Below are 9,100 nucleotides of genomic sequence, written 5' to 3' on the forward strand. Positions count from 1 at the left end.
CATTAATAATTAGCAGGTTTTTTTTTTAATTGAAAATTCTTCAATTTGTGGTTGACTGAAATGTTAATATATTATTTGCTGGACGTATGAAGCTAGTTTTACGTCATGCTGACGTCAAATTAAAAAGTTACAAAACAATAATCCTTTCTGTTTCACCCTGTGTAAATACACAGTCACTTTATTGTTAAGATCAATGCCAATTCCACTTCTCCTTGAAAGAATCCTCCTTTATCTCACGAAAAAAATAACCAGTCGACCCAGATGGGACTTGAACCCACAATCCCCAGCTCCGGAGGCTGATGCCTTATCCATTAGGCCACTGGGCCAGCAGATGTTCATCATTGTTTTGGATGAGTCCTTGACAATGGGCATGACCTATTGTTCGCTTGGAAGTTGTGGATCATGATGTTGAAATAAAGGTGGAAAAAGTCTGATCTAATGCAGTTTAATTTGAGGCTATAAGGCAACAAAAGCGAAAATTTTGTTAGGGAGTGTACACTTTCTGCAGGCACTGTATAAATATTTTGACCAACCTTGGCACGACTGCATCGGAGTCATGCCAAGGTTGGTCTGATTTATATTGATATATGTATATATGTATAGGTCGACTTCCCCCATGCTCTTCTAGCAAAGAAGCTGCCTAAAGCAACCATCTCACAGGCTGCAGCCAACATATGTACTCACAGCTCATTAGCTCGTCATCAGACATCGCAACATCGCAATGTAACATGTCCGTGTTACATTCTTTATTCGTACTCATTGCTGATGCGGATATTTGAAGACTTCCATTATGGTTTGGTGTGTGGAGACATTTGGTTTATCTCCTCCGTCACCAACCGTGAACGGACAGGGGTTATCTTTTCACCTCTGTTTGTCTGTCTGTCTGTGAGCAGGAAATCTCAAAAAGTTATGGACGGATTCCGAACGAAATTTGGTGGAGAGGTTGTGTGTGTGTGACAAGGACGAATTAATTACATTTTGGTGAAGATCCGAATCTTAGAACTTTATTTAAGTGATTCTTCACCATTGAGAGATCTGGCCAAAAATGATATGTATCATGATATTTGAAAAGGTTATAGACGAATTCGGACAAAACTAGGTAGATGAGTTGGTTAGATGACAGGAACAAATATATTCAATTTTGGTTCAGGTCCGGATCCAGATCCGGCCTATCAGTGGGATCCAAAAGGTGAAGTGTTCAGCCTGGCGGAGGTACGCGCTCTTCCGAGTGCTGTTCTAGTTTTATTATTCATTCAATTTGTTGGATTGGTCAATATCTCCAAACAGGTATACAAAGCATCATTATGTTGTCCGCAAGGCTGAGACCATCCTCTGTCGTCCTTGGCTAACAGCGTATTAGATGGCTCTGGTCTCCACTTAGCACAGGTGTTACTTGCCGTACCCCCTCCTCCCCTTGAGACCCTGAAATGAAAGATCCTCCATGTCAGTGGAATGTCTGTCATGTCAGGAGGCTGAGACTTGGGGTCTGTTTCTTGCTAACCAGTCAGGATGGTGGTCTTGCAGTTTTTTTTTTCCAACCTCTATTCTGGTCTTGTTCATCCTACCCTCTTGCTTTTCCACACAACCCCTGTCCTTTCAGGTCATGTGCATTCACAACCCTTTCCTTATTTTACCATCCCCAATAAGACTAAACTGGCTCACCTTCATTCATCTCACCTGTGGAACTGTTCCCGAGTCCATTGTATAAAGCTGTTCACCACAGTATTTCAAGTCTGTTGCCCTATGCTGCCTCTGCATCCCTCATAGTTTCTCCCACATCCACGACTGAGCTTCACTGTATCCACCAAGTCCCTCTGACCACCATTCTGCGATCCCTCATCCTGCGCTGTTGTGCAGTTGTTTGTTGTCCCCGTGTTACCCCCCTTGTCCCATTTTGTCTGCTCATCCATCACCCACTGTTCTCTTTATCCACAGCACCGTGGTTACTCCCTCCTCTGGTATGGCAGACCTGAGCCTCGTACTGGTGGAGGAGTTGATCTCTTCATCAACGACTCTATTCCTCAATCTCCATGCACTGCCCTCACTCCCCCACACCTCCAGGAATACCTCTGGCTATGGCTTCCCTCCACTCCCACTTCATGTTTATATGTGTGGTGTACCGACCACCAAACAGTGATGACTCTATTTACACCTCACTATCCGAAAACATGGACCAACTTCTATCCTCTCATCCAAACTATCTCTTCCTCACATGTGGTGACTTCAATTGTCATCATGCCAGTTGGCTAAGTGTGGGTACCTCTCTCATCTGTCATGGCACCTCAACAAAAGTTTTCTGCAACTCATTGGGACTGACTCAATCAGTCAATTTCCCAACCCGGAACTCAACCAATGGTACTCCATCTCTTCTGGATCTGATTTTGACAAATTTCCATGAAAATATCTGCTGCTCTTCCTCCGCTCAAATCGGTTCTTCTTACCACATCCTTGTCAAAGTGGACATCTCGCTGGTTATTATCAGAGATCCACCTCAGCGCCGTCGAGTCTGGCATTTCACTCAGGCCGACTGGCAGGGTCTCCAAGCAGCCATCAAACTTCGAGACTGGTCTCCTATCGCTACTTTCTCCAACAACTCATTCTGGGAATTCTTTCAAAGAAACTTGCTCTCCCTCATGCACACATTTATCCCTTCTCATCTTTATTTGTCCTCCCCTTCCTCCTGCCCATGGTTCACTGAAGCTTATGGCGAGGCAGTTGTCATGAAACAACTTGCCTTTGCCTCAAGGAAAGCAAATCCAACTGAGGGTAATCTCAGTTCCTTCCATAAAGCTCGGAACAAATGTGTATCTACCCTCAGGAGAGCCAGAAAACAACATCTTTCGAATCTCAAGTCTGAACTCTTAAACATCTCTCCCTCTTCCAAATCCTGGTGGCATCTATTCAAATCTGTTTCTGGTATATTTTCCCCCTCCATCCCCTCACTTACCTCAAAAGGCCGCACTGCTGATACCGCACGTGAAAAGGCTGAATGCCTAAACTCGGTGTTTGCATCAAAATCTTGTGTCCGAAACCCATTACTTTCTCTACCCACCTTACCCAGTCACACCCAACTGTCCCTGGACTCTGTGTCCTTTTCTCCTGACAAGGTGGAGAGCTTGCTGTCAAACCTCGACTTAGATTCTGCAACCTGTCCAGATGGCATCAGCCCACGTTTCCGAAAAACCTGCTCCTCTGCTCTTGCTCACCCTCTCTCTGTCCTATTCACCTCATTTGCTCAAGGTCATCTGCCATCTGCTTGGAAATCACCAAACATTACCGCTGTGCAAAAACAGATCCCTTGCAACTACAGACCAATCAGCCTTCTCCCAATCATCAGCAAGGTTATGGAATCCATCATCACTTCAGACAATAAATCCTTCCTCTTCTCCAATGGCCTGATTTCCGGTCATCAATTTGGTTTCAGACCAGGTCACTCTACCCTGGATATGCTGCTTCTGCTCTCCCAACAATGGATGGAGGTCCTCAATGCTGGACATGAAATCAGAGTCATATCGCTAGACATATCACGCGCTTTTGACACAGTCTGGCACCCTGCCCTACTCACCAAACTCTCTTCCTATGGTATTCAAGGCCATCTCCACTCATGGCTCGCAGACTTCCTCTCCTGTCACACTCAACGTGTGGCCCAAAATGGAGTTCTTTCATCCCCTCTTCCTGTGCAGGCTGGAGTTCCTCAAGGCAGCGTTCTGGGCCCTGTTCTTTTTTCTGGTTTTCATCAATGATCTCTCCGACTCTCTGGAAAATCCTCTTTATTTCTTTGCTGATGACTCCACACTGTGCTGTACCATCTGTCATCCCTCAGACCGGAAAGCAGCAGCTTCTTCGCTCACTGCAGATCTGGGTAAAATCACAAACTGGTCCAACACGTTGAGCATGTCTTTCAATCCTGACAAATCTCACACTCTCACTATGTCTCTCAGAAAGGACCGTTTGGACCCCCCCCCCGCCCACCCCCATATACTTTCTCAACAATCCTCTTGAAGAAGTTCTTTCTTTCAAGCTTCTGGGTCTAACTATCTGCCATGATCTTTCCTGGGAAAGCCACATTTCCAACCTCGCCTCCAAAGCCAGTCGCTGACTGGGAATCCTCCGTCGTGCAAAGTCCTTCCTCGGCCCACCTGAGCTCCTGACCACTTATAAAGCTTTCGTCCGCAGCCTGATGGAGTACTGCTCTCCCCTCTGGGCTGGTGCTCCTGCCTCTCACCTTTCTCAGCTTCATGCTGTGGAAACCAAGGCATTTCGGATCATTGGTATCTCCCGTGATGAGGCGGAGTGTTTGGGCCTCTCACTCTCTCAAGGCAGGCAGGTCGGTGGTCTTTCTGTCTTCTTCCATCTCTTCTCTGGTGTCGCCCCCCTCCTGCTTTGTCTGCGTTATGTCTCCACCATATTTCTGCAGGGCACTCAAGGTCCGCCAACAACCTCCTTCTGGTGAAACTACCAAAATCAGGAATCACTGCTCACCTTCACTCTTTTATTCCTCATTTTCCCCGCCTTTGGAATCAACTCCCTCACTCTATTCAATCCCATTCTTCTCTCCAGGCCTTCAAATCTGCTGTTTACCACCACCTCTTATCATCCCCATCCAAATCCTCGATCTTTTCTACCCCCGTTAATCCACTCCAAACTCACCTCCTTCAAATTCCCTGCTTTCCTTCCTGAAAGTCCCTGTAATGTCCATTAGCCCAAGAGCCCACAAAGGTTTATTTGTGTTTTGTTCGCCAGAAGCTCTGAGGGTTGTTTTCTCGAGTGAAAATGTCTGTAGAATTCGAATATGCTGGTCTGATAAAAATCCACTTGGACAGTTTTCCACAAATCGCCTTTTTATAGGGGTGCCCTATAATTTCCCGTGAACGCATTTCGTTTTGTAAACGTTCCGAATGAACTTTATAAGTAATTAATTTTGACTCAAGCCCAATTGCTACACCCAAAAATGAGATATCATGCTAAAGCTTTTCGTTGGCTGGATTCTATGAACTATTCTTTTTCTCAATTTGACTTCAAAAAATGGATTTGCCTGATTTCAAAGATTAACCCCAATTTTACTTTGCAGCACGTTTTATCATCTTATATTTTTGGAATATTTTTTTCCAATCCTGAAGTTTTCAAGAGGATTATTCACAAAACAAATGTACTGTTTTGAAGAACTATCATTCCCCTTTCCTATGCAAAAACAATCACGCAAAACGGTTTATATTTTGCAGTCATGACTAAAAGAGTATACATGGGGTTACTTGGAAAATATCGCAATTTCCGATGATTCTGGGAATATACATGTAAATGTAAAATAAGTCGAGGCTACGTTTTAATTACAATATAATGATTTATTGACATTATCATAATATGACAAAATTGTTAACAATGTATAACAACATAATCATAATCATCAGATATATCTGTCTTATATTAAATAGTTGTCATCCATGTGTATTAATAGCAATGTGTTGAGAAGTTTGGAAAATGGACATGCAAATCTATTAACTTTTGTTCAATATGTTCCTATAGATGTGGATAAGTGTCTTGGTAATCTTCGGTTTTATAATGAATCCATGAATGTATCTGAACCGTCATCACACAATGAGCTTTCCATTTTGTTCATCTCCCATCATCGTCGTCCACGTCCGATTCATCTGATCCACACAAAAGTTCTCCGTGTGACATTTCCACATCCTCGTCGTCCTCTGATTCGATGATGGATTCCTTTTCACTGAGGATCTGGCTGATATGGCGTGGCATCTGATCACCATCAAACCGATCGATTGCGTAGCTTCCATCAACTAGGATCCATCCATGTTAGCACGGCTGGCCACAGAAGCTAGATGGATCTTGACGTGCAGCTTTCTTCCACAGAGAGGCAACATCATTTGCTCTCTTGATTTTCTTGATCAGAACGGATCGACAAGGCGGCATGCTGCTTGGGTTTACACCCTTGATCTTCTCCAGTGGATCTCCCAGCTGTCTTGGCGCATATGTGTGTTGAAACATAACATAGTGGGCAGTGTCAACGCTGAGCAAGTTGTGTTTCCCAAACAGCGAGCATACAAAATGCTCAATTGTCGAAACTGTTTCATCATGATGTCAAGGGGTCTCTGTTTTCCTTTGTTCATGAAGGATGCTGTGAAGTCGGTACCAGTAAATGCATGAAGTCCAGGAAGAGCTTGCAGCACAGTAGACTCCAATTCATCAACCAGTTTGGGAATACTGATGTATCGCCTGATGTTGTTACTGCTGAGTCCAACATCCATCCATACGTTTGGGCAGTCGTGTGCGGCACCTGTGTAGCACAACAGAACCACGAGGACGTCAGTGTCGTTGCTTCTGACCCTCATCGTTGTGGCTGGTGATACTTGCATGATATGATCAAGATGAAACACAAGTCGAGTGTCAGTTTCTTCATGTTGGCAGTTCAATGCCTCGTGTCTTCTCTGAATACACTCCCTCCGTTTTATCTGAACGTGTAGCTGGCACCATCCAAACCCATAACCACAATGTGATCCTCCAGGATGCTAGCACATCTGTTGTTCTTCCATTCGTTTGCAAGGAAGCGAAGGAATCCTGTTTTGAAGGAACATGACTGAAGAGCTGTTTGCCAATTCAGAGGCCGCTTCTGTTCAGGACCTGTCACAGCAAACGTAATTTCTTCTGACCCTCGTCTGTTTCGCTCAGCCTCTTTGATACTCGGAGTGATGTACGTATCACAAACAAGATCAGTGTGTGGTGACATCTCACACAACCGTCGGAGGATTACTTCAGCTACCCCACCAAATGTGGGAGGGAGATTCAGCAATGTGTGTAGCAGGAACATCGCATCGACTAATGTGACGTCAATATCTCCTGGTTTCTCGCTTTCAACCATTCCCTCCAGTTTGTGCAGAAGCTTTGACTTGTCAGTTTTGTTGATGCTACCATCCACGTGCGCCAGGGCGAGTGGAATTGGAGTCATTGGATATTGCAAGACTTTCTCAATATCTATCCTTTCCAATGTCCTGATGTAGAGTCGCCTTCCAAACAGGTCTCTGGTCCCTTGTAGTTCGACTACCTTCTGGTCCTTGGTGGTGATGATTTTCTTCACAGCAGCACTCGCAAAGTTCTTGATCTTCCTTCTGCTGATTTATTTCTCGAAGCGAGCTTGATCGTTGAAGCTCTCTGCTGTGAAATTATCACACAACTCCTGGCCTTTCACTTGAAATCCCAAGAGATCCTCCTTGATATCATTTGGTACACTGGTGCCAGTCGTGATGCAGTGGAGGCTTTCATTCGTGTTCTGATCAAACGGGTTCATGGTGTTCTTGATTGCGTCAAGCAGCTTCGAGAGATCATTATTGTCTCAGGAGACTCAATACGGTTTCAACGATTTGGAGACTTCTTCCTTCAATTTCAAGCCAGCTTTGTCGAGGAGGCTTCCAACAATACAACTTCTGGCAGCTCGAGTGACCATGCACCGCTGTCTCGCACTGTCGGACTAACAGAACGAAGTGATTCCTGTCAGCCTTGATGCAGTATCAGCATTCACTGTCTGCTCGAGGTGATGTCAACTTGAGTTCGCGAGAATGATTTGTTGGTTCTTCTCAAAGATAAAACTCCATTTTCAAAGGCTTATCGAACACCAGGATGTGTGTTGTCCAGGTTCGTCAGATTATGATAATGAACAAACCATCGAGCGTAGTTGGGATGATTCCCAGCAAAGAAGATGGGACACATTTGGCCCAAGCAGAAAATGAAGAGCTGCAGGTCATTTGTTCTATACGCTTGACTGAATCGCAAGGAGATATGGACTAGTTCCATGTACAACATCCAAAACTTAGCTGTGTCCCCATGATAACCACTGAGGGTCCGTGCTGTGTACTCTGTACATGCTGTGTACTTCATGACTATGGTGTAGTCGTTGCTTACTTCTATCTCGTGGAATGCATCAGGGTCAGATCTCGTCTGGAAGATACTACTGCAGTCAGAGGTTTCAGGCAATGGACTAGTGTCTTCAAGAAACTTTTGGAAGTGGAGAACTTGGAAAGCTGTCGCTAGGAGAGGATGAATTGTGTAAATCTCGAAAACTGCGATATTTTCCAAGTAACCCCATCAGGTCAGGTATGGGAGCATGTGCCAGAACAGCGCGTCGCTGCGTCCACTTTCCGCCGGTACTCCAGGGGCCTCCGTCTGGCCATCCCCCAGGCAGATGCCAGGCCCATCCCCATCTCCTTGAGATGATGGTCAACCTGCTGCAACCATGAGGCACGTGGTCGGCCCACTGGCCTCCTCCACTCATGAGACTCCCTCGCTGAGAGAATCTGGTGAGCAGGATCAGCGTCAGGAAAACGAGCCACATGTCCATACAGCCGCAGCTGATGCTCACGGACTATGCAGGTAACAAATCTCATCCGAGTCTCTCTCAGCAACCGCTCGTTGGACACAAAATCCGACCAGCGATAGCCAAGGATTCTCCGAAGAGACCTGGTACCAAAGGAATTAAGTCTCCGTCTCAGATCCTTGGTCAAAGTCCAAGTCTCGCACCCATAGAGCAAGACTGGAAGTACCAAGGACCTGAAGACTCGGACTTTCGTCCTCCCGCAGAGGTACCGGCAGCGCCACACCCCATGATCCAGTGAATCCATGACTCCCCAGGCCCGACCCAGACGTCTATTGACCTCCGGCTCACAACCTGCGGAGACATGAATATCACTGCCAAGGTAAGTGAATCTATCCACGACCTCAACATCCTCACCACAAACAGACACAGACAGGACAGCAGCATCCAAGATGTCACCGAAAGCCTGGATCTTTGTTTTGACCCAAGAAATCCGTAATCCCAACGGCTCCGACTCCTCATTCAGCACCTCGAGGGCCCCCAAGAGGATGTCTAAAGTCTCCGCAAAGATGACTGCATCATCTGCAAAATCAAGGTCCGAGATCTTGACATTGCCAAACGATGCACCGCAACTTGATCTCTCCGACATCCTCCCAAAAATCCAGTCCATACAAGTGCTGAAAAGTGTGGGGGCAAGTACACACCCCTGACGAACTCCAGTAACAACTGGAAATAAGTCAGAGATGGTACCACCACACTTCACAGCACTCTCAGTACCAG

General features: G+C 45.7%; 1 non-coding gene across 1 annotated transcript; it reads right to left on the reverse strand.

Annotated features, from left to right (window-relative positions):
* Positions 1 to 253: 253 nt before the first annotated feature.
* TRNAR-CCG (transfer RNA arginine (anticodon CCG)) lies at positions 254 to 326 on the reverse strand. The gene has a single exon. It is a non-coding gene; the product is annotated as a tRNA-Arg (tRNA).
* Between the last annotated feature and the right edge of the window lie 8,774 nt (positions 327 to 9,100).

This window comes from Eptatretus burgeri, chromosome 15 (assembly GCF_056783735.1).
Source record: "Eptatretus burgeri isolate ZD-2024b chromosome 15, Ebu_testis_v1, whole genome shotgun sequence".
In the NCBI taxonomy this organism is placed as follows: Eukaryota; Metazoa; Chordata; class Myxini; order Myxiniformes; family Myxinidae; genus Eptatretus; species Eptatretus burgeri.